We start from the raw sequence: 25,961 nt of genomic DNA on the forward strand, positions 1-25,961 counted from the left end.
AGGAAGCAAGGAAGGAAGGAGGGAAGGAAGGATGGAAAAAAGGAAGAAGATAAAGTAAAATAAAATAAAGTAAGATAAAATATAATAAAGTTATTAAAATAAAAAATAATTATTAAGAGAAAAAAAGAAAAAAAATTCAAACCCCCCCCCCCAAACGAACGTATAGAACCCTAGGACAAATGGTGGAAGCAAAGCTATACAGACAAAATCTCACACAGAAGCATACACATACACACTCACAAAAAGAGGAAAAGGGGAAAAAAATCATAAATCTTGCTCTCAAAGTCCACCTCCTTAATTTGGGATGATTCGTTTTCTATTCATGTATTCCACAGATGCAGGGTACATCAAGTTGATTGTGGAGCTTTAATCCGCTGCTTCTGAGGTTGCTGGGAGAGATTTCCCTTTCTCTTCTTAGTTCTCACAGCTCGGAGGAGCTCAGCTTTGGATTTTGACCCGCCTCTGCATGTAGGTTGCCGGAGGGCGTCTGTTCTTCGCTCAGACAGGACGGGGTTAAAGGAGACGCTGATTCAGGGACTCTGGCTCACTCAGGCCAGGGGGAGGGAGGGGCACGGAGTGCGGGGCGGGCTGAGGCGGCAGAGGCCGCCGTGACGTTGCACCAGCCTGAGGCGCGCCGTGCACTCCCGCAGGGGAGTTATCCCTGGATCCCGGGACCCTGGCAGTGGCGGGCTGCACAGGCTCCCCGGAAGGGGAGTGTGGAGAGTGACCTGTGTTCGCACACAGGCTTCTTGGTGGCGGCAGCAGCAGCCCTAGCGTCTCATGCCCGTCTCTGTGGTCCGCGTTTTTAGCGGCTCGCGCCTTTCTCTGGAGCTCCTTTAAGCAGCTCTCTTAATCCCCTCTCCTCGCGCACCATGAAACAAAGAGGGAAGAAAAAGTCTCTTGCCTCTTCGGCAGCTCCAGACCTTTTCCCGGACTCCCTCCCGGCTAGCTGTGGCGCACTAGCCCCCTGCAGGCTGTGTTCACGCCGCCAACCCCAGTCCTCTCCCGGCGCTCCGACCGAAGCCCGAGCCTCAACTCCCAGCCCCGCCTGGCCCGGCGGGTGAGCAGACAAGCCTCTCGGACTGGTGAGTGCCGGTCGGCCCTGATCCTCTGTGCGGGAATCTCTCCGCTTTGCCCTCCGCACCCCTGTGCCTGCGCTCTCCTCCACGGCCCCGAAGCTTTCCCCCTCCGCCACCCGCAGTCTCCGCCCGCGAAGGGGCTTCCTAGTGTGTGGAAACATTTCCTCCTTCACAGCTCCCTCCCACTGGTGCGGGTCCCATCCCTATTCTTTTGTCTCTGTTTATTCTTTTTTCTTTTGCCCTACCCAGGTACGTGGGGGGGGTTCTTGCCTTTTGGGAGGTCTGAGGTCTTCTGCCAGCGTTCAGCAGCTGTTCTGTAGGAGTTGTTCCACGTGTAGATGTATTTCTGGTGTATCTGTGGGGAAGAAGGTGATCTCTGCGTCTTACTCTTCTGCCATCTTCCCGGAAGCCTTCCTGGCAGGCAGATTCTTAACAACTGCGCCACCAGGGAAGTCCCTGAAGTATTGATTTCTAAGCTCTCCCTTAGTAAAATGAACAGCATCAACAAGGTAAATTCTGACAGAAGATGTCTTTATTCATTTGAGAACAAGCGACATGTTGGGACATGATTTCAACTGGAATAATTCTGGGGAATTCTGAGGCTCATTGACACAAGTTTACTCTCATCCGGCAAAGCTGTGTGATTCAATTTGTTATTTAACATAATTTTGTCAGAGTTTTCAGCACTTGTGGCCATCAAAAGTCACTTCGTGACTCAAATTGCATATACTGTCATCTAAATTTTAAACTCATTTGAAACATAGACATTCTCATTGAAATTTACTTTTGAGCAAAATTAAAATTTGCTTTTTATTTTCAGAATTTCAATGTGTTTTCATGAGTGTGGCAGACATACTTAAAAAAACATTTTATAGTATCTTTATGTGAAGAAAACTATAATTGCTAGCATTTTCTGGAAGAAGGGCAAAATTTATGTCAGATTCTCAGAGGTATCTGCAAACCCAAAGAGGTTTGAAACCTCAGCATTAAGTTTTTTTATTTTCCAACAGATTTTTTTATTCATCCAATAGTTCCTCACCTAGGAATTTACCCTTAGGAAATAATGGGGAAATTGTACAGAAATTTAAGTATCAAGATTTATACAGTGTTATTTATAATAATGAAAAATTAAAAGCAAACTAAACTCTCAACATTAGAGGAATGTTTAAAAATTTATGGAATGTCCGTATGAAAGAATACTACATAGCCATTTAATATTATATTTTAAAAAACCTTTTTAGTGTTATAAGAAGATGCTTATGACATAATCTTAAGTTAAAATGATACAAAAATCATGTATTTAAACTCTATAATATTTATAGAAGTATTTGGAAAGAAGTTTGCTGAAATGTTAGCACTAATCATCTCAAGTTGGTGGGTTTATGAAAAGGCTATTTCTTTTCCTGATACACTTTTACAAAATTTACAGAATGACTACACATTATTTTTATAATCAATGTGGAAACATTAAAAAGAAAAAAATCCATTAAAAAAGGGTTTGGCACAGTAATCTTCTTGCAACATCTACATTATTTTTAAAATATTTTCAATTAAAGAAATAATATGCTCTAAATAAACAATAATTCTGAGGACAAATTTTATTCATCCTTCAGCATTAGGCAGTCTTTTATTTATTTTTTATAAATTTATTTATTTATTTTTGGCTGCATTGGGTCTTCGTTGCTGCGCACGGGCTTTCTCTAGTTGCTGTGAGCGGGGGCTACTCTTCATTGCGGTGCGCGGACTTCTCATTGTGGTGGCTTCTCTTGTTGCGGAGCATGGACTCTAGGTGCGTGGACTTCAGTAGTTGCGGCACGCGGGCTCAGTAGTTGTGGCTCACAGTTTCTAGGGCGCAGGCTCAGTAGTTGTGGCACACGGGCTTAGTTGCTTCACGGCATGTGGGATCTTCCCGGATCAGGGCTCGAGCCCATGTCTCCTGCATTGGCAGGCAGATTCTTAACCACTGTGCCACCAGGGAAGCCCAGGCAGTCTTTTAGACACTGCAGCATCAAGTACACATTTTTTTCTGGATTTTGTGATAGACACATATGAAATTTTTGTTTTCAAGAGCTATACATTAACAATGAACACAGAGAACTCATAGATTTTTGTTTGTTTTCAATGCAGGTTTAGGATATTTTGGAATTTGAACTGCTCAAATAATCTGTAGTTAGATGCCACTGAAATATGCAAAGAAAAGTGTGGCAAGTATCTATTTTTAAATCACTGCAATTCTTCCTGGAGGATTTCCACTGAAAGCACAAAGGACATAGAAATCTAAATTAAGCACATTTGGGAAAACAGAAGAATCTCAAGCAACATAGTCTCTCATCAGCTAGATGTGTTCAGATAGGTCGGTAGAATTTTGCCTAAGGCTATATGAGCTGTTTTGCCCCAGAGACATCAATTTCAGTTCTCTCTTTGGTATTCACTGGTGTACAAAGTTCTTCAGAGGATTGTTTTTCTCACTAGAAATAGTTTCTCCTTTACCCACGCCACCTTCTTATCCCTCAAAAATCTAAGCCATTTACCTGGAATTTTCATAAAACTTGGTAGTGAAAAGATTCCAAAAACTGTTATAGAAGAAACTATATCACAAAACCATGGAAACACATATTTTGTTATATAAGAGTTTACAGTACAGAGATGTATCATCTGATATATGGCTCAATTTTTAAAAAGTACAGTTGACGAGGGGTGGGAACAATGATATATTAAAATGTAGTAAACGACATGAAAAATTTAATTAATTTAAACAAATCTCATGATAGTGTTGTCAGTGAGTGACTTCAGCTCTTCAGGTTCAGGTTCAATGTTAAGAATAACTGTATATTATCCTTCAAAAAACTGAGCTTTCATGGGTTACCACTGAATGGCAGTGCTACTTTGGTTATTATTAAAAAACAGCAACACATGAAACTATAGGGTATATGGTTTGTTTGATGTTTATGTGGGATTCAGAGAAGTCAGGCAGGACCAGGCAGGGCCTCCTGACTGGAATTTAGGGTTACAGTAAGTGAGGGCAGGACAGGGCGGAGCAGGGTCAGGTGCTGGGTGGAACTGGGTGCGTGTGGAGGAGGTAGGTAATGGGGGAGGTTCATCTGTCTTTAAGGGGATTCAACTAGAATGTTACTATCAAATAAAAATTATTCTATCATTTCTTAGAAAAATCTGTCTCCTGAGGGACGAGCTGGGGAGACAACTCATTTGAACAGTCTAAATACACAGGCCTGCAGAAGTGGTACCTGAAACATAGAGGCAAAGGAACGAAGAACCAGGAATAGAGAGACAGTAAAATGAAAAGCCCAATACAGTTAATGTCACCTAAGAGGCATGCCAAGGTAAGTTACACTATGGAAGGGGGGAGGGGGGAGAACTGAATCCTCAGAATAGAGATTCAAGGATAGAGAAGAATAGTACTGTTATGGACAGAACGTTGTCTCCCCAAAATTTGTATGTTGAAACCCTAACTCCCATTGTGATTGTATTTGGAGATAGGCCTTTAAGGATGTAATTAAGGTTAAATGAGGTCGTAAGGGTAGGGCCATAATCCGATGGGACTGGGGGCCTTTTAAGAAGAGGAAAAGGCACTAAGGATCTCTCTTCATGCAGAGGAAAGGCCATGTGAGGACATAGTGAGAAGGTGACCATCCACAAGTCAGGAAGAGAGCTCTCAGCAGGAATCAACTCTGCTGACACCTTGATCTTGGACTTTCAGACTCCAGACTGTGAGAAAATACATATTTTTTGTTTAAGACACCCCAGTCTATGGTATTTTGTTGTGGCAGCCCAAGCAGACTGCTCCATGAACCTGAGCAGCTGGAGAAGAGCCAAAGAGATAACTGACTCTGATGGTGAGCTCATCTGAAGCTCTGAGTTGGGGGCTCTTACCTCTGGCTCTTCTGGTTTATTAGGGCTGAGAGGTGCTTCAAGGCCATGTTAGGTGTGTTCTGATAGCCACTTTCTCAGTAATAGCATTCTTCCAATTCTGAGAACTGAGCACTTTAAAAATAAGATTTTATTTATTGGATTTAAAGTGATTTCATGATAGACCTAAAGGTAACAACAGATAAAGAAATGGAGATTAAAGCAAAAGTAGATATATTTTCATAGTAGAGAGTATAGACATATTAAGGATGTGAAAATGGAGAAAAGAAAATGTTGTTTGTGTGTCACACGGGTAGAAAGCCGCACTGGAGAACCTGTATAATGAGCCCCATAAGAATTAGATATTTTAAAGAATGACAAAAATCATTTTCTAAAGAATAGTTTTAAAATTGTCCTACTAAATGAAATCGGCACTCTAAGGAGAAGGAAAGACAATTAGTAAAGGGAAAAATTTCTCTTCCCTCCATAGATACAAAGACACAAAGAACTCTGTTAGAACAGCAATTACAGCAATTCTTCCCAGAACATCAGTTTTATGATTTACCAGAACCCATTCTGACCCTTAGAGAAAAGATTAACACCTTCTGTAATATTAGGAACTGAGCATTCAGGCTAAACTAATACATACTCTAAGTAGAAGGGGGTGGGGGTGGAGAATAAAACTGGTAAGAGTTCTGGTAATCTGAGTCACGAGCATGATGCAAAGACAGTACATACTGTCTTTTGTACGTTAAGGTGACACCTGTGGCTCATTTATTAGGAACAGTGTTGTTTCTCTCCTAGATAAGGGGATACTCTGTTTTGAGCTCTCCACACTCCCCTAAATACATGCATTTGCAGAGTGGCTGATGAGGGGGGTAACCGTGACAAGGGAAAAGAGATTTTTCTCTCTGATTACCAAACATCCTCTAAAAGGAACAAATTGGCAAATCTGTATTCTAGCTTACATTAGGCAGACTAACTAGTCCAGACCAAAAGATAGAAAGTCCACTAGTAAGAATATTTAGTAATATAATATTTATAATTAAACATTATAATATTTTACCATGTCAGCTTTTCCTTCTCAGGCATGAGTTTCTTTTAAGAACCCAGAAACTACGTATTGAATAATTAATATGTTTGACTAAAATTTCTTTCATCTGCAATGGTTTTATATACATCACCATCCAAATTTCTTAGGCTTTGTCAGCAAATGCTTTTTTTCTTGGTATTCTTCACAACTTAAATAAATGTGTACATTCTATTTTCTGTGGTCCTAAAAATAAATTACTACCTTCTTATTAATTGGAAAGAAAAAATTATATTGCTTTGTTGACCACTTTTACCAGGCACAGTGCCAGCAGGGCACAAGACCCAAACAGGAAGAGATACTTTGTAATATACATGGTCTAAGTTTGTACCACTGTGAAATAATGTATTATTCTAGTAAAGAGGCAAAAAAAAAAAAAAAATCATGGTTACTTTCACCTCTAGGCTTTTGTGTTGAAATAGACCAGCTGTTTCTACAATCAACCTAAATGAGAAGATCCATAATAAAAAATATTGAAGGCTATTAAGGCTAAGTGTAGCATTTAGGGCCAGGCAAGTTTCAAACTTAATTCCTTAACATTATTTGAAAGTAGAAAGCAGTGTGAAAGGCAGGGTATTTCTGATATATAAGATAGTGCTTCTTTTTAAGAGTAGAGGTTTAAATATAAGTTCTTTACTCTGCAGCCTATAACCATTTTGCTATTCACTTTGCATAAGAGTATATATAGCTTTCAAACTCTTCTCATGTTTTACATTTGTTAAATGCAGAATGTAAGATGATCTTCTAGGGCAGAGATCTTTGTTTTATTGATGGTGTTTCTCGAGTACTTAGAACAGAGCCTGGCACATAGTAGAAACTTAATAAATATTTATTAAACAATTGAAGTGTGTATTTTTTGTCCCAACTGAGATATAAGCTCTTCATCGATAGACCCTTGTATGAAAGTAGTTTGTCAGGTATGTGATGTGTGATAGTATGTAAGGCATTGTAAATACTATAATCATCATAATTCTATGCCTTTGTGTCTTCAGAGTCAAGTTTGAGTCACTGGATATATATGGACACTCAATTAATCAATTGTACATTCTTATACATTTGTAGACAGTTTCAGGGAGTTTAAGAACCACATCTCTGAAACCATCCATGTACCCCCAAAGGAGCCACAGATCCCATTCAGAGCTCCTTAACAAACCAAGAAAACCAAAAGGAGGTGGGTCCTCCAGGGCAGGATTGAGGACCATTGGCAAAAAAACTAAAAACCGTAGAAGAGCACTTTAGCTGTCTGATATGAAACAAGGCGGGATATCCCCAGAAAGCTAATTGTTTTGGTTGGCCAGGTGGCTAGAGAGAATCCACATGTTTTTTCCCTATTCTGAAAAAGACACCGTGCCTGGGTGGGGTACCTGTAAACTTTTCCAAGTGTCCTACTTTTCCAAGGACTTATTTATCCTGCTTTGTGACAGTCATTTCACCCTAAATATGACTCTAGTTTCTATGTTGTTTGCTTAGAAATATATTAGAGTCGTTAAGTACAGATATGATTGAAAAAACTATTGAAAAAGAATATTGTCTTATTGCTATTGCTCAGTTTTATTCTTAGCAATCCGTCAATTCTAAACTGGCATGTTCTGCCCCTTCTGTGTGCATTCATTCCTACGGCCCTTTGGTAACTACTGTTTTTTTTTTAATTACATTGTAAAATCTAGTGCTTTCTCCATCTGCATGGCTGATGCAATATTTCTGATTCTAGAATGTTAAACATGGGAACATATTGTTTTAGTTAGAATAGAAACTCCCTAAGTATGAAAATGCTGCTTGATATTTTAAAAGATAATAACATTCCTAACTTTCATTTATCAATTTCCAGCATTTAAAGATCTCAATGATTTACAGTGTTGAAATAGACAATGTACAACCAGAATTTAAATATTCAATAAAAACAATGAATTTTCATCCATTAAATACCATAATCAAAACAAAGGCATGACATCCAGTATATAAATTAGTAGCAGCCCTTTAAAGTTTTGTTGCTCTGTCACTCATTTCCCTCTACCCTGTATTAAGTTCTTGCTGTTTTTAGAAGGATCTGTCTTCATAGAGAACAGACTTGTGGTTGTCAAGAGGGAGGGGATTGGGGGAGGGATGGAGTGGGAGGTTGAGGTTAGAAGATGTAAGCTAATGTATATGGAATGGATAAACAACAAGATCCTACTGTATGGCACAGAGAACTATATTCAGTATCCTATGATAAACCATAATGGAAAAGAATATAAAAAATGTATATATATGTGTAACTGAATCACTTTGCTGTACAGCAGAAATTAACACATTGTAAATCAACTATACTTCAATTAAAAAAAAAGGATCTATGTCTTCAGATGGGAGATAATGCATGAGATAAGATCAAGAGATCCTTCTGAATTCTGGTTGCAGCCAATCTGTTATTGTCACTATTTTACCAGGAAGATTTGAGACAGAATTGTGTGACTAAATGAAGCCACATTGTGATTCCTCTGACTTAAAAGGCATTTTTCTCAATGAATGATAAGTAGCTAACATTTCTTTAGTGTTGACCATCTTTCTTTTTTTTTTCTTTTTCCCTCTACTAAGAGTCTCTTATACCTGTACTACACTGAATTTTCTATTTTTAAAAGTGTACAGGGAGAAAGAAATTCTATTCCTTGGAGAAGAAAGGAATCTACCTATGGAAGGAACCTAGGTCTACTAAAAGAACAGAATTCATTCCCCAGTTAGCTCTTCCAGTTTTGAAAGAGCCAAAGGTAATATATGTGAGTGGCCAAGGTATCAAGAATTCAGTGCTTGGATCAGAGGAAGAATGTGTACCCTTTGGAATTATGATGAAGAATATGCCAAAATAAGGAGGTTAAGCCTTCGTTTTAAAGAAACTGTGACTCATCTTTTAAGGAAGTTTACAGAGGTATATGGGAGGAACCAACAAATGTGGAAACACCTGCATTCTATCCCCAGCTCTGATGGTAATTTGTCGTGTGATTGTGATGTCACTCGGACTCTCCATTCCTTCCTCTGTAAAGATATTGAGTCAAACTAGAGGATATTTAAGGTCATTAAGCCCTAAAACTACTTGAGTTTAGGAGATGGAATTCCAAATGATTCAAGTATTAGAAAGAAAGCTTGTGAGGATTTTTAACTTAGATCATTGTTATATTGATTTGTGCAAATTGTAAACCAAAGTGGACTCATCAAAATATATCACTAATCGTATAATTTAGTATAGTTAGACTTGTCTCTATCATACGAATTTGGGTGGGGATATTATTGCATAATATAAACTTTCTCGGGACAACTTCTCATCTGATTCAAGTCTCAAGTTAAAGTGAACTTCTAAGCAAATCATCGATTGTTATAAAATGAATACTATGGTAGCATATAGTATCCTTAGAACTGATCAGGCTTCCCTCTTTGCATTGGCTACTAGAAAGCTAGAGCTCATCTGTAATATATGTATGTATGGTATGCATTTTTGTATTAACCTCATTCTTAGGTTTCATTTTATGTTGCTGTCCTTGATTTGCTTTTTTACCCCTTTTGTGCCAATGTTTAATTTATACTGTCTTGTTTTATGGTATGCATCCTTGTACACTACTTTAGCCTTTTAGGAACAAAGCAGGTTTTAAATAAAACAGCCTGTAAATGGGTTGTTAACTGGAGTGGTTTGTCACTACTGCTGCTGTAACAGATGCCATAACAAGTTTGTGTAATGGCTTAAACAATATAAATGTGTTATCTTATAGTTCTGTGGTTCAGAAGTCCAACACAGGTCTCACTGGGATAAACTCAAGATATCAGCAGGGCTGCATTCCTTTTTGGACATCCTAGGTGAGAATTCATTTCCTTGCCTTTTTCAGCTTCTAGAAGCTACCTACATTCTTTGGCTCATGGCTTATTTTTCCATCTTTAAAGTAAGCGACATCACATCTAGCTGACAATTATTCTGTAGTCATATCTCCCTCTAACTACATCCTGGAAAGGTTCTACACTTTTAAGGACCCCTGTGATTACATTGGGTCCACCCAGATAATCCAGGATAATCTCCCATCTCAAGATTCTTACTCTTAATCAAACCTGCAAAGTACCTCGTGTCATGTAAGGTAGCATATACAAAAGTTACAGTTATTAGGACATGGACATTTTGGGGGGGGCATTATTATGTCTACTAGACTAACCCTTACTAGTTTTTAAGAGAAAAAGTGGGAAAAATGAATAGGAAATAGTTAAATTTTTATTCATAGTCATAGTAGTTAAATACTGAAATCTTACATGACATTTCCTGTGGATCAAGAATGTAGTGCTTACTATTGGTGGGAATATAAATTGGTACAGCCACTATGGAAAACAGTATGGAGGTTCAATAAAAAATTAAAAATACAGCTACCATATGATCTGCAATCTCACTTCTGGATATATATCTGAAGGACCTGAAATATCACTGTCTCAAAGAATTATCTATACTTCCATGTTTATTGCAGCTTTGTTCACAATAACCAAGGCATGGAAACAACCTAAGTGCCATCAACAGATGAACAGATAAAGATGATATATAATATATATATGTATATATATTTGAATATTATGCAACCATAAAAAAGAAGGAAATGCTGCCATGTGCAACAATATGGATGGATCTTGAGGGCCTTATGCTAAGTGAAGTAAGTCAAACAGAGAAAGACAAATACTGTATGATCTTGCTTATATGTGCAGTGTAAAAACATCTAACCCATAGAAACAGAGAGTAACGTGGTGCTTGCTAGGGGCTGAGGGATGGGGTATATGGGAAGATGTTGGTCAAAGGATACAAACTTTCAGGTCTAAGATGAATAAGTCCTGGGGATGTAGTGTACAGCGTAATGACTATAGTTAACAATACTGTATTGTATAGTTGAAAGTTGCTAAGAGAGCAGACCTTTACTGTTACCACCACAACAACTAAATGGTAATCGTATGAGGTGAAAGTTAACTAACCTTATTGCAGTAAACTTCACTATATACGCATATTATCAAATGATCATATTGTATACCTTAAACCTACACGATGTTGTATGTCAATTTTATCTCAACAAAAGCAGAGGGGGAAAAAAGAATGTATTGCTTGGATTAGAAGAAAATGTGTTCTTATATTAAATCTTTAATACCAGAATAAGAAGGTTATAGGAAAGGCTGGACTAAAGTAATAAAAAAATTTCTTCTATAGAATTTTTACATCAGGAAATCTTAGTTTGAGAAATAGACTGATCATCTTAGAGCTCTACTATCTGGGCATATCTGAAGGGTTGGTAGAATAAACTGCAAGGTAACTATTTTTATGAAGGGTTAGAGACCATCCTGGATTGGGAGTGAGGATGGAGCTCATTATTAGCAAAGAGAAAATTGTGGCAGATAAGCCTTGTCCAAGGGACAACAGTCAGTTTCATATGGGTAGAATGATCTTGTCACTTTCACTATCCCATTGTCCAGTCCTCATGTTCTTCTGCCAGAGTCCAAAGGAGAGGAGCTACACTAAATTCGTAAAAATCTGCTTCACTAAATCTCTGTAGGACTTAGTAATGTGATAGATATGTTCTTCATTTGTAGTCACTTTTAGAATACAACATGTGCACAGCACCCGGAACAACAAACCAAACCAGCCTACAGAAGGGCATAAAGGAGACACCAAAGAGGACATCATCTATTTGGGCTCTTGTGATTGCAGGTGAGAGCTGTTAATTATAGCAGCCAAGGAAAGAAAATGGCAGAACATATCCAAGAAGATGACCCTCCAGAGAACTGCGATCTTGAGGACATCTGAAAGGAACGTGATGGACACCATGTGATAATCAAGCAATGCACATGTTCATGTTCATGTGAGATACTCCTCAGGGACTCACTGAATGGAACAAGTTGAAGGGAGCAGCAAAGCAAGGTAAATACTTTGCCATTGTTACTGCGCCCCAATTAAGAGCACATGGGTTGTACTAGCTTTATTAGTATAAGCACAAAAGCTCATTTCTAGTTCTGAATATGATACTAACTTGCTATGTGATCTTGGACATGCCAGTTACTGTCATTGGGCCTGTATACTCGTTCATAATATGAGGGATTTGGACTAGATAGTCTCTGAGTCCCCTCAGCTCTAAACTATGATGTACAAGATGTGAGGTTAATGCATTCAGTAACACAGACTAATTGTTAATGGGGTACGATCAAATACAAGCACTCTAAAATAGGTTAGAATGACTTATAGCAATTTATACGTGTGTATATAGCATTATTAAGGGGACTTAAATAGGGGGAAATACTTGGAGACATCTAAAAACATAATGTTGAATGTAAAACAGAAGGTACATATAATACAATTATTTTACATAAATTTAAAAATCACACAAAACAGTATCATTATGGGTATATGTAGAAATAGTAAAAGTCTAAAAATTATGTGCAGGAATAATATATACATAACTTCAGGAAAATAAAACCTCTAGAACTTGATTCCTGGGGAGGGGGTGAGACTTTAGCTGCATCTGTAATATTGAGTTCTTTTTGAAGGAAGAGTTAAAATAAGATTCAGCAAAGTTTAATACTGAAAATTGGTAATGTAAAAATTAATATTTTAAATATTGTTTTTGAGTGTTTAAAATATTTTATATTGAAAAGAATAATCTTTGAAATAAAAATGACCTTTAGGGATATACACTAAAATGGGGTTGGCAAACTTATAGCCCGTGGGCCAATTCCAGTTCAGGATCTGTTTTTGTATGACCTTTGAGCTAAGGAGAAGGGTTTTTACATTTTAAAAGGTTTGTTAAAAACAAAATAAAACAAAACAAAAACAAAACGCAAAACTGACAGAGATCTTATGTGGCTCACAAAGACTAAAATGTATATTATCTGGCTCTTTACAGAAGGTTTGTTGACCTCTGCTGTCTAAAATATTAGTTGTGGGTATCTGAGTTATTGGATTATTGGAAATTTTGATTTTGATTTTTCTTTCTGCATTTGTATTTTTCCCAAGTTTCCCATGGTGCTTTTATGATGAAGGAAATAAAAACCATCAAAGTGATTTTTAAAGAGGGCTTGGAAAGTGTACTTTCTTATCAAATTGAACATTTCCCTAGGTTATCTGATTCAAACCCTTAATTACATGGAAAATCTTTCTTTCACAGTTATTACAAAAGCAAACTTCAAACCCAAATCCATTTTGATCATCAGAAATTCTGAATTTGGAATTTGCAGATGAATAAGGTGTTAATGCTTCTGACAAAGCTGATGGTGCAAAAGTTCTATCTCAGATGAGTACAATTACTGTTAGGAGCCTGAGGCTAGGCACCCTAACCTCTTCAGATCTCTTCCCACTCCCTGTTTAGTTGTTGCTGATTTTTATCTCCATCAGGAATTTCTAAGGATCTCTTATTTGTGCTACTGACACACAGTGAAATAGTGTTAGAATTTTTGGTTATTGACGTATCTAAATGTTATCTAAATGTTTCCATTTGCTCTGTTATGCAAAGGATCTATAATAGAAATAGAACTCCTGAGAGTTCACCTGACATATTTTATTTTATAAATGTTTTTATTAGCTGCATTCCCATATCCCTGAAACACCTTGTGACTTGGAACAGTGTTTTGTATGCAACACGATTAACTTCCTCTATATCATGCACACATATTTAATCAAAAAAAAAGATTTGAACAAATGTGTACTACCCTTTCCCAGAACTTTCCAAGGGTGTACGAATTTCCTGTAAACCAATATCTGAAATATGAAGGCAGTGAGAAATTCTTTGCCAGTAAAAGCCCTGCAAAATACTTTGGGGAAGAGTGTGGCCTATAACTGCAGAAAGTAGAGTGCAGTGTAAGTATTGTTTTAAAACAACGTTTCCAATGTGGGTATCTCAAAAAGGATACTTATAAGCATAATGCATTTTAAATATTCCGAAATCTCAAAGATAAGCATATCTAGATACACAAAGTGCTAGCACATAGCACTTTCCTGGAAAGTGCATGTTATTGTAGGTTGTAATTTTACAGATTCTGGTTCTGAGGTTTGGGGCATATTCATGTGGGAAATGGAATGAATGAATAAAGAGAACTGTAAAATGCTAAATAGCTTACTCTTTCATTGATTCATTTGAGAGTTACTTTCCTATATAATTTCTTCATGCCTCAGTGGAAGAATTGGTTCCATAGAGTTGATTTATTTACATAGTAAATAAAAATATTAATGCATGCATATTGGTGCATATTCAAAATTCTCTTTATAGAACACAAAACTTTAAGTGTATTTTTTTCCATTGAGCACCAATGCCTTAGTTATTTTTCTAATTTTAATTAAAAATATTCAGTCATTTCCACTCAAGTGTATCTTTTTCAAGTTTTTGCCAAATGCCTCACTACTTTGATATGTCATGCCTAGTTCTCACAATCTTTTTACATAGTAAATCAGTCAGGTTATATTTTGCCACAGATATATTGTTATAAATTCTAAAGCATAAGGATTTCCTCATGTTAGAGGTAAAAAATGCTGCTTCTTTTCTTTCCTTTTCTTTTCTTTCTTTCCCTTTCTCCTTTTTTTCTTTTTTATAAATTTATCTATTTATTTATTTTTGGCTGTGCTGGGTCTTCGTTGCTGCACGTGGGCTTTCTTTAGTTGTGGCGAGCGGGGGCTACTCTTCGTTGCGTGCACGGGCTTCTCATTGCGGTGGCTTCTCATGTAGCGGAGCACGGGCTCTAGGCACGCGGACTTCAGTAGTTGTGGCATGTAGGCTCAGTAGTTGTGGCTCATGGGCTCTAGAGTGCAGGCTCAGTAGTTGCGGCACACGGGCTTAGTTGCTCCATGGCATGTGGGGTCTTCCGGGACCAGGGATCGAAACTGTGTCCCCTGCATTGGCAAGCAGATTCTTAACCACTGTGCCACCCAGGGAAGTCCCTCTTTCTCCTTTTTTAATCAAAAGACTCAATTTTTTAAACATCCATGATACAGTTCTAATTCAAAGGTGAATCCAGGGTGAACACTGAATCCTGACTCTTGTGAAAGACACTATTATAAGCACTATTATACTTCAGGTAAGATGGGTCTGTCTAAGAAATCAACCATCTATTAATTGATAGAATTTCAAAAATCTTTGAATTCCAGACTAAATACATATTCCAGATTTAAAATAACAGGATGAAAATCATACTTTAATAACCACTTAAACATTTATATGAACAGGTCTCCACATATGTCAAAGAAGAGATATGACTTTTGTCTGTAAGGGAGGGATAACATGTAAAGCCATTTGATTTACTGAGGTAGAAGGAAGTGATTCAATCTTATCAATTACTCAATAAAACTTGCATTTTTAACATAAAATATTTCTATACCGATGAGTGAATGGAAGAACACTAAATGTTAATAGTAGTTGTTTCTAGGTGGCAGGATTTGGAGAGTTACTATTTTTCTTTTTCCTTGCCTGTTTTTCTAAATATAGAAGAAATGTTGCTATTTTAATAAGAAAATTTTTTAAAAAAGAGCACAACAAAATTCACTTAAAAAACATAATATTTCTATTTTAAAACAATTAGATGACAATGCTATAAATATAAAAAATATAAGAAAAAATGAAATATAACAAGGGTATCAAATACTGATCTGGGAGTATATATATATATCAGTATCAAATACTGATCTGGGAGTATATATATGTATATATATCTCCCTGCTAAAGTTGGTTCTCCCTTAACCATAATCATATATATATATCTATGAGATATATATATATATATATATATCCATCTTCTTCCCAGATCAGTGTTTGGTATCCTTGTTATAAGTGATTTTTCCTTATATGATCATATGACAGAACAATGGAGAACCACCCCTTGCTGGGCTATTAAATAATTCTCAGTGTAAGAGAAAATAAGAATACTCACTTATTCCAGGTAGATTAGCTCCTGTTTCTTCCTTTGGGAAACATGGCCCACTGTGGTTTCTGGAGCATTTTTTTTCAGCTAGGCTAAAAGTTATGTCATGCTGACTGTATCCCTTGCATATCTAGAATACAGTCATTCCTCGACATCCAAATGCTGAAGATTGGTTCCAGGATCCCCAGGGATTTGCTACGTCCCTTACACAAAATGGTGTAGTATTTGCATATAACCTATGCACATCCTCCCCTATACTTTAAATCATCTCTAGATTACTAACACAATGTAAATGCTATGTAAATAGTTATAAATACAATGTAAAGGTGATATAAATAGTTGCTGGGAGCATGACAAATTTAAGTTTTGCTTTTTGGAACTTTCTGGAATTTTTTTTATGTAATATTTTCGATCTGTGGTTGGTTGAATCTGCGGATGCAGGACCTGGGGATATGGAAGGCTGACTATAATACTTCCTTTGTACCTTTAACACTTGATCAAGCTTTTTATATAATCTAGAGGTTAATATTCCCAGTAAGTCTCTCCTTAGAAGTAAGTTAGAGGCTTAGGGAGCCCACTAAGTCCCTTCTAGCAGTTATGCAGTAAGTAGCTAAAAACATTAACCACTTCGCTCACTTCCCAGAGAGAGACTTAGGCACAGGAGAGAATATGGCTAAATATATTTTATTTTATTCATTGGGTTTATTGTGCTTATTACCCTCTAGGCACACATAAATACTGTACAAAAATCTGGTTTGGATAAAGTCAGCTATAATCAAGGAAAGTTTGGCTGATAAGGTTTAAAAAACCGCTTATACTTTTTTGTTAAGACCTGGCTCCTCTATTTTGAAACCTCTGCTGCACAATCATCAGCTGAGATGACAGTTACAAAATGAGATAAAAGTCTTGTTCTTCAGCAACAGAAATGATTTTTTAAGGTCTAGTATAAATCCTTGATTTGTACTGAAGAAACTTCTCTGGTTTCTACCAATGTGCTTCACATGAAATTTCCTGTTGGGCTGGAAAGGTTGATCTGTATTTGAGTATTCCATGTCACTGTAAACTGTCACAAGGCAGGCAGCATCTAAAGGGTTATCTTCTAAAGTAAAAATAATTACTTTCATTCTGCATCACTGTTCTGACATATGTTCTTTTTCAAAATGCCCCCATTTTGTCTTGTTTTATTTTTTTGTTTTTGTCAGTAACCTATTAGTACCTTGATGAGGCCAGCATGACCTAACTTTTCAATTCCTTATTTAATAACATCTTTACAATCTTCTTTTATCCTTAAAGTTTCCATTCGACTGCTGATATTTTTTCTCCTTATATTCATGTGCTTAATACAGTCATGACAGTTTGACCTCTTTTTATTAGCTGCCCATTAGTAAGAATATCTGGAGCAGTCTCGCATAGCATTCTTTGTTTTCATGGTTTTATGAAGTAATGTATTAGTGATCTGAAACTCTGTTTATCAATAAAGATTATTATCTTTTTCATATAATGAATGCACCAGTGTGGACCTGCCGTGCACTTGGATTTGTAGCTTAGTGACTGACTTATTTTCAAGAGGGTTGGACTAAACAAGCTCTTCTGAAAATGAGTTGTTTTTTTTTTTTTAAATAAGGCAGCATTCAGTGAGGGTAGAATTCAGAAAAAACTCCAAGTAAAGACTTTTTTTCTTCCCTTTTTCTTTCCTCTAAAGGAGAAAAAAATCAATTTGTCCAGTGCTTGCCACCTTGAGTGGGTTTCAGTGAAGGAGGTAGCATAATGCAGTGGGGGGAAGACACTTGGTCTTAGCAGACTTGGTTTCTGGGCTAGGTTCTATGATTGTATTAGCTCTAGGCAAACTTACACACAAATTAGTTAATATCTAGACCTTAACTTGCACATCTATAAACTGGAAAAGTTAATATTAGACATTCCTACCTCAGATATTCCTCTGAGGGTCTAATAGAATAAGAAAATATATGTATGTGAAAGATTTTTGAAAACCATGAAGAACCAGAAAGAGGTTAGGTATATTTATTAAAAGGTTTCTTGTGGGGGCTTCCCTGGTGGCGCAGTGGTTGAGGGTCTGCCTGCCAATGCAGGGGGCACGGGTTCGTGCCCCGGTCCGGGAAGATCCCACGTGCCGCGGAGCGGCTGGGCCCGTGAGCCATGGCCGCTGAGCCTGCGCGTCCGGAGCCTGTGCTCTGCAACGGGAGAGGCCACAGCAGTGAGAGGCCCGCGTACCGCTAAAAAAAAAAAAAAAAAAAAAGGTTTCTTGTGTAATTATTTTTTAATTTGAGGGAACTGCCAGTTTCCACATAATTTCATTTACCAATAAAAGAATCACAGAACATTTTATTATAATTAAGGTTCATGAGCCTCAATCCCACCTCTCAATGCGGTGGTAAATAAATTTAGTCAAATTAGCTTTAAAATTTCAATCCTTTGGTTTTATACATGTATAACCTACTCACAGTAGATCACTCATATTTGCTGTTAATGTTCATTCTAACCAATGTGCCACAGTTTATTTGCACAATGCAATTAACAGAAATCAGTGTCAGTGGAGCTAATGATACACTGCTGCACCCATGAGCAAGTCTCTATAAGATGTCATAGTGATCAGCATTTTGATCAATTTCCTAAAACATGAAACAAAACAAAAAACATGCAGTTTCATTCCATGGCAGACTCAGGGGCCTGGAAAAATGAACTTCTAGGTAGAAAGGAAAACTAGTTCAGAATGAAAACATTGGCCTACCATGTAGTCTAGACCAGAGGCTTCCAAACATACCTGGCAAATAGCAAAATGGCCCGAAAATGTTTAAAAAATCAGACAAATTCCCCACATCCTTTCCCCAGAGATTCTGATTCAGTAGGTATGGTGTGGAGTCTGAGAATTTGTGCTTTAAAAATCTTCCCAGGAAATTCTGAGACTCAACCAGATTTGAGATGCACTAGTCTAAATTACCACAAGAGGCATAATGGGAGGGGTTTGTCCTCAGCACTGTGTTCCTCAGAGACATTGAGTCCTTAATTTGAGTTTTGCAGTCCAACTGCATCCTCCTTTATGGTTCTATATTGTGAACATAAAACATATCTCATTGTCAGAGACTAAATCTTACCTCTAGGACAGTGAACATCAAACTTTAGTACACTTAACATCATGTAGGGAGCTTGCTGAAAATTCATATAACATGGTCTCCACTCCCAGAGATTCTGATTCAGTTAGTTTGGGAGGGGACCCAGGATTCTGCATTTTTAACAAGTACCACAGATGATTCTGATACACATAACTAGAGAATCACACTTGGAGAAACACTGGTTTAGACAGCGTTCTATATCAACTTTAATGTGTTGCCTTTACTAGAGTATAAGACCCTATTTTCAAATTAATATTTTTAGTGAATACACACATTCTCAAAAAATATTATAACCTCTTTCAAATTCATTATACTTCATTCAAATCCTTCCTGTTAAACATGGATCAGAATTAAATGGACCTCTTTGGATTTACATAACACAAAGTTGAAAAGTGCTGTTGAGTTCTATTTTTGTATCCTTAGCATTGGTACTTCAATCTAATTTTAGGAGAGTAGTAATGGATCAGTAAGGATTACATATATGACCATTTGGCTCATTAGAACAAAGGAAAATGCTTGGATTGTCTCCTACACATTTTATTATGAATTAAATATAGCTCCCAGATCACCAGATTATCAGCTGAAACTGGATCAATGATTTTTATAGCCTCTTCCTTCTTCTGCTTTGGAGTATTAATAACTAACATACATTTTTCTATCAATCCAGTCCACATCCTTCATGTGATTTTTGTTAATATTCTATTGTCATGCTAAGTTTGTGGATGCTACTTGGGTTCAAAACATTCAGAGTGTATAAAGAAGGAAATGAAAATCACCTGAAATTCCATTATCTAGAGGGAACGCTATGGATATTGGGTGAACTTCCTCTCTCTATATATACATGAATATGCACCTGTATAAAATAGAGCTAATATAACACTGTATATAGAGTTTAAGCATTAAATCATATTTTCCAGGTCACTAAATAATTTTTTTAAGCATCATTTTCAGAGTTTCATCTTAATGTTAACATAGAGCCATGGAATCAATAAAAAATTAAACCTAGAAGTAGGTTAGGCATATTTATTTGTGTTCACTGTTCAATTGTTTCTACCTCATAAAGGTGTTTTGAATATTAAATAGGTAAATACATATTCAGCACTTAGAACAGTGTCTGGCATATAGCAAGTGCTCAAATAATGTTGGCTATTATTATTCAAAAGTGTTTTTGGTCTCTTTATATTAGCAAAAGATACTAATGCCTTAGATAAGCAGATGACATTACATTTCTCCTGGTTTCTCTCATTAAAGCAGCAAAGTTGAATATTAATAAGTATAGAGAATTATGTTGTCATGCATGTTAGTCTGGAAAATATAAATTCATCTCATAAAAAAAGTCAAAGGATCAAAGAAGGCTTTTACTGTTAATTGGAAACAAAGTGTCATTGGTGTCCTGATTTAAGGGGCACTCAATCATGATTAGCTAATAAAAGAAGAAAAAATAAATAAAGAAAAATAATGTTAAAGTGAAGTTATTATTAGCTCTTATTTCACTAAAATCTTTTCCTCATAGCCCATGGCACCAAATAAAATTAAATATAGAAAAGTTTCATAATTCACGATGACATTCTCAATGTTAAGACATTTTTAAATAAAAAATGCATTACTGAAAGCACACTTCAAAATTATTAGATGTAATATTTTTATAGCCAAAAGCATTTAAATTTTAAGAGTTGAACAACTGGAGGACTGGAATGCTATTTATAGATTTAGAAAGATTTAGTCACTTTCATAAGTTAAAATTCGTTCTCTTTTTAAGCCACCTGTTCTCTCTCTCTCTTTAGAAATGGTTTTGTTAAAAATAATCTCAAGGTTCTGACTATTTTCTATTCTAAGGAAACCACATCAAGAGGAAAGTAGGATATTTTTCTTAATTATTGGTAAAGAATTTCGACAGGTTCATGGGCAGACAGTTCACTAATTTGTTATAGTCCTTCCCCTAACATTTGAAAAACTGGTCTGGAAAATCTCAGAATAGACACTGCCTGAAATAAAACCAGGGAACTGACCTAAGTTCAGTGAAGTGCTGAGAATATGTGTTACCTGAAACTTTAGCTTAATGAGTTCCTTAATTAGGGAAGACATAATTTAAGGTGCTAAAAAGTCCTGTGGCTGAGTATTTGAATTATTGTATGTTTACACCAATTTAACTAGAAGCTATAATTATCAGTTAGGGGGAGTCCGAATTAAAAGTCTACTCCCACTTCCACCACAGCTAAAATATTTCTGAGGAAGTATTAATGACATGCTTTTGTTATATGCTTTAGACACATTTATTCACAGACATAGTTATTCATTTCCATAAATGAGAGCTCAAGTAAATGAACAATACTAGAAAGGATAAGTGTTTTAGAATGTAGTATTATCCAACAAACAACAAATAATAGTCTCTGGTTACATACATTCTTTCTCAACATAGTGTAGTTTTAAATATGTTTAATATACTTTTAAGTGTAACCTTTTATTTAGGCCATTTTTGTAAGTTACTATTAAAAAGAAACTCTGAAAATGATGTTTACAAAGAATTATAAAGTACTTGGGAAAATGCATAAGATATGCAATGTGTGAGAAAAAAAGAAAATGGGATACAACTGTATATAGAATATTAGCTTTAAACTTTCTGTTTTCTCAATTTTCTATGGTGAGCATATACTATATTTACAGTCAGGTAACATATTTATTTAATGGGACCCTAGTCAAAACCACAATTAGAAGAGAACAATTACAACATCTGTCTATTTTGTTTCATGACTCTATGAAAGTAAAATTTATTATTTCAGCATTTCACATCATGGAACCCAACTTAGAAAATACATTCATTATCTACCCTTTTATATATTGATGATGATAATCAAGGCAGTACCCCTTTCGTTTTTTTTTTTTTTTGGTTGCGCTACGTGGCTTATGGGATCTTACTTCCCTGACCAGGGGTCGAACCCATGTCCCCTGCAGTAGAAGCACTGAGTCCTAACCACTGGACAGCCAGGGAATTCCCAAGGCAGAACCTTTTTATAAAACACATTTTTAGCCTTTAGCATGGCAAGTTAAACAGAAGCAAGATTTTTTTCTAAGCACAGTTATTATCTGAAATCATCAACAATAATAGGTTGTTGGCTAAATAAGCAAGCAAAACTTAGTACCATAACCATTTTGTCAAGATGCCCATGAACTTTGATATTTTATCACATACAAAACATTGATCCATGACTGAAAGGGAGACAGGGTTTGCATAGACACATCTTAAACCTTCTGCTTCCCATTGACTAAAATATTTTCATTGTATATTTCATTCTACTTTTAAAAATCCAGTTTACCAGCTGTTTTCTTACATAATAATATGTACTTAGTTATATTTTTTTCTTACACCATAATATTTAGGAGATATAGGACTTATTTAACTTTTTATTTCTCCTCTGGAAGAGAACTGCTGCATTTTATTACTCTTTCATGAGGGCGATGTCTAGCATTTTCCCCTATGTCAGGTATCCCACACTCCATTCTCAAGACAACACCTAGGAAACAATAAGGAGAATCAAATAAATCATTATGAAAATAATAGTAATTGTGATTTCTAGCCCTTGATGTTTTCTTTTAATGAATTATGAGAATAAAGCCTATTAAATTATTAACCAGAAAATAATTAAATCAGTAGTAATTTTTTTTTTTTTTTTTTTTTTGCGGTATGCGGGCCTCTCACTGTTGTGGCCTCTCCCATTGCGGAGCACAGGCTCCGGACGCGTAGGCTCAGCGGTGGCTCACAGGCTCAGCCGCTCCACGGCATGTGGGATCTTCTCGGATCGGGGCACGAACCCGTGTCCCCTGCATCGACAGGTGGTCTATCAACCACTGCGCCACCAGGGAAGCCCAAAATCAATAGTAATTTTTAAGAACTTCAAATAGAAATCAAGCCAATTTTAAGAATCCATCAATAAAAAAGACAAAATTTGCAACAATACATTACAAATGGAAAGGATTTAGAATGTTTATAGATCCTTTTAGATTTAAACAGGCATCGGTTTACCTTCTGAATAAAATCTTTTTACAAACAATCACCAGAGTTGTAAAATCTGAAAAAGTGAAACTAGGATTCTGCATATATAAAAATAATTTTCAGATTCTGATTTCAAGAAGGGGTTTGGTTAGGCCATGGCCTCAACACATATGAAGTTAGTGATTCTGTATACTCATTTGATTGCTTACTGAAGTTCTCTTTTCATGACATTTATTCCTAGATATAAATCAGTTTTCTTATTTTTAGTTGCTAATAAATATTTATTTGATATCTGGTACTTAGCATTTTATATATCATAATTTCAGCCTACGACAGTATTTACTACAAAACTAAAATTACCTTGGCTTTCAACAAAATTATCATGTGAAAATCTTTACTCACAAAAATAACCATGACTTTGCAGAGAAGTTAATCTTAGGGAGATGGTAATTCTCTCTTTAATAAATTTTTAAGAACTCTACATGAGATTACATGTAGGTGTGATGAATAAACCAATGAAAGTTACTTGTTAAATACCTACTGTGTTCAATTCTATTTGGGGACATAAGAGGGGCAAGACAAGGGTGGATGTTGAAGAATCAGAAAACTATCAGTGTCCTCAAGGAACTTAAAATAGAATTGGATAGAATGATTGATGAATGATTCAAGATAGAACCAAATTAAGTGATAAGTTGTGAGATACAGACAGAGATGGTTATATTCATGAAGCTAATGAAACTTAAACTTCAGAGACCCTTACTAGAATGGGTCCCTTGCAAGGTCCTAAGAGGGACTGTGTTAGTTCATTAAGACTGTGTTAGTTCATTAGGGCTGTCCTAACAAAGTACCAGAGACTGGTGACCTAAACAACAGAAATTTATTTTCTCACGATTCTGGAGGATAGAAATATGAGATCAAGGTGTCAACTGGTTTGGTCTCTTCTGAGGCCTCTCTCGTTGGCTTGTATACGGCCATCTTCTCCCTGTGTCTTCACATAGTCCGTATCTGTGTCCTAATCTCCTCCTTTTATAAGGATACCAATCATATTGCGTTAGGGTCCACCTATGTAACCTCATTTTTACTCAAGTACCTCTTTAAAGACCTTATCTTCAAATACAGTCACATTCTCAGTTACTGGAGGTTAGGAATTCAACATATGAATTTGGGGGGGGGGAGAAAATTCAGCCCATAATACTCTGCCCCCTGGATCCCCAAAATTCATGTCTTTGCCACATGCATATTACATTCATCCCAACTCAACAGCCACAAAAGTCTTAACTCATTCCAACATGAATTCTAAGTTCAAAGTCTCATTTGAATCAAATATGGAAAGATTCCAGGTTTGATTCATCCTGAGGCACAGTTCCTCTCCAGCTGTGAACCTATGAAAACAGCAAGTTATCTGCTTCCAAAATACAATAGGGGGGAGGCATAGGATAGAATTTTCCAAATCTTCAAGTTCAGGTTCCTTGTTGCTCAACAATTTTTTCTTCAATTTATCTCTCTCTTCTTGCATTTTACTGTAAGCAGCAAGGAGAAACCAAGCTGTGCCTTCAACACTTTGCTTACAAATTGCCCCAGCTAAATATCCAGATTCATCACTTACAAGTTCTACTTTCAACAGAACACTAGAACACACTTTGGCCAAATTTTTGCCAATTTATGACAGGGATTGCCTTTTTTCCAGTTTCCAATAACATGTTTCTCATATCTGAGATCTCAACAGAAGCACCTTTAACATTCATATTTCTACCAGCATTCAGTTCATGATGATGTATGTATATCTCTCAGATTATATAAGCTTTATCCACAGCTCTCCTTTTTTCTTTCTAAGTCCTCACCAGAGTTTACCTTTAATGTCCATATTTCTATCAACACTCTCTTCAAGGCAATCTAGGCTTTTTCTAACATGCACCTCAAAACTCTTCCAGTCTCCATCCATTACCCAGTTCCATTTCTATATTTCACCTTTGTCTTCCCACGCCCTTTGCCTTGTATAGACTGGGGTTGGTGTAGCCACAGGCACATTAGAGATCTGGCTAAGGGGAAGATCATTTAGTCTGGCATTAGTAGGATGTATCTATGTGGTTCATAGTCACTTTTCTGTATAGTTATTACTAGCTGCCCCAGGGTCGGAGTGGCTTCCAGGAATACTCCTGTCACCTCTGTGCCTACCACATGAAGATGCAAAGCTAAAGCTGTGTTGTGATATGAATATGACACCATAGCTGCTGGCACTGGAAATACAAAGGCAATGAAGGATAAGCAAGATTTGAAATGTATGAAGTCAGAAGCCTGTCTATGCAAAAGTCTTCCAAACATTAAACATATAAAATTATAAGCAAAGGATTTGGTTCTCACAGAGCCTAGTCAAATATTCTCTCCTATCAGCAATATTCTTCAAAATTGACTATAAAAGGACCATATGTTTCTTTTCATTTTTGATGGAAATTATATGAAATATAATTTATCAAAATTTCTGTTTGTAGGGCACTTATCTATAGCAGTATTATAAGCAGTGAACATGTCTGTATGAAGTTACATGCGTTATGCTTATTTATTAACAATAATAGAAAAGGCACCAGTTTTGATCTTGTGAAAAACTAAGTTATCTTTCTATTCTCTCTATAGACAATGAAATTTACAAAATAATTGTCATCTTAGGAGGTGATCAAAAGTATACATTTGGAGTTCCGGGAAGATGGCAGAGGAATAAGACGTGGAGATCACCTTCCTCCCCACAGATACACTAGAAATACATCAACACGTGGAACAACTCCTACAGAACACCTACTGAATACTGGCAGAAGACCTCAGACCTCCCAAAAGGCAAGAAACCCTGCACGTACCTAGGTAGGGCTAAAGAAAAAAGAATAAACAGAGACAAAAGGATAGGGACAGGACCTGCACCAGTGGGAGGGAGC

The sequence above is a fragment of the Grampus griseus genome (assembly GCF_964374135.1).
Source record: "Grampus griseus genome assembly, chromosome: X".
NCBI classification, from domain to species: domain Eukaryota; kingdom Metazoa; phylum Chordata; class Mammalia; order Artiodactyla; family Delphinidae; genus Grampus; species Grampus griseus.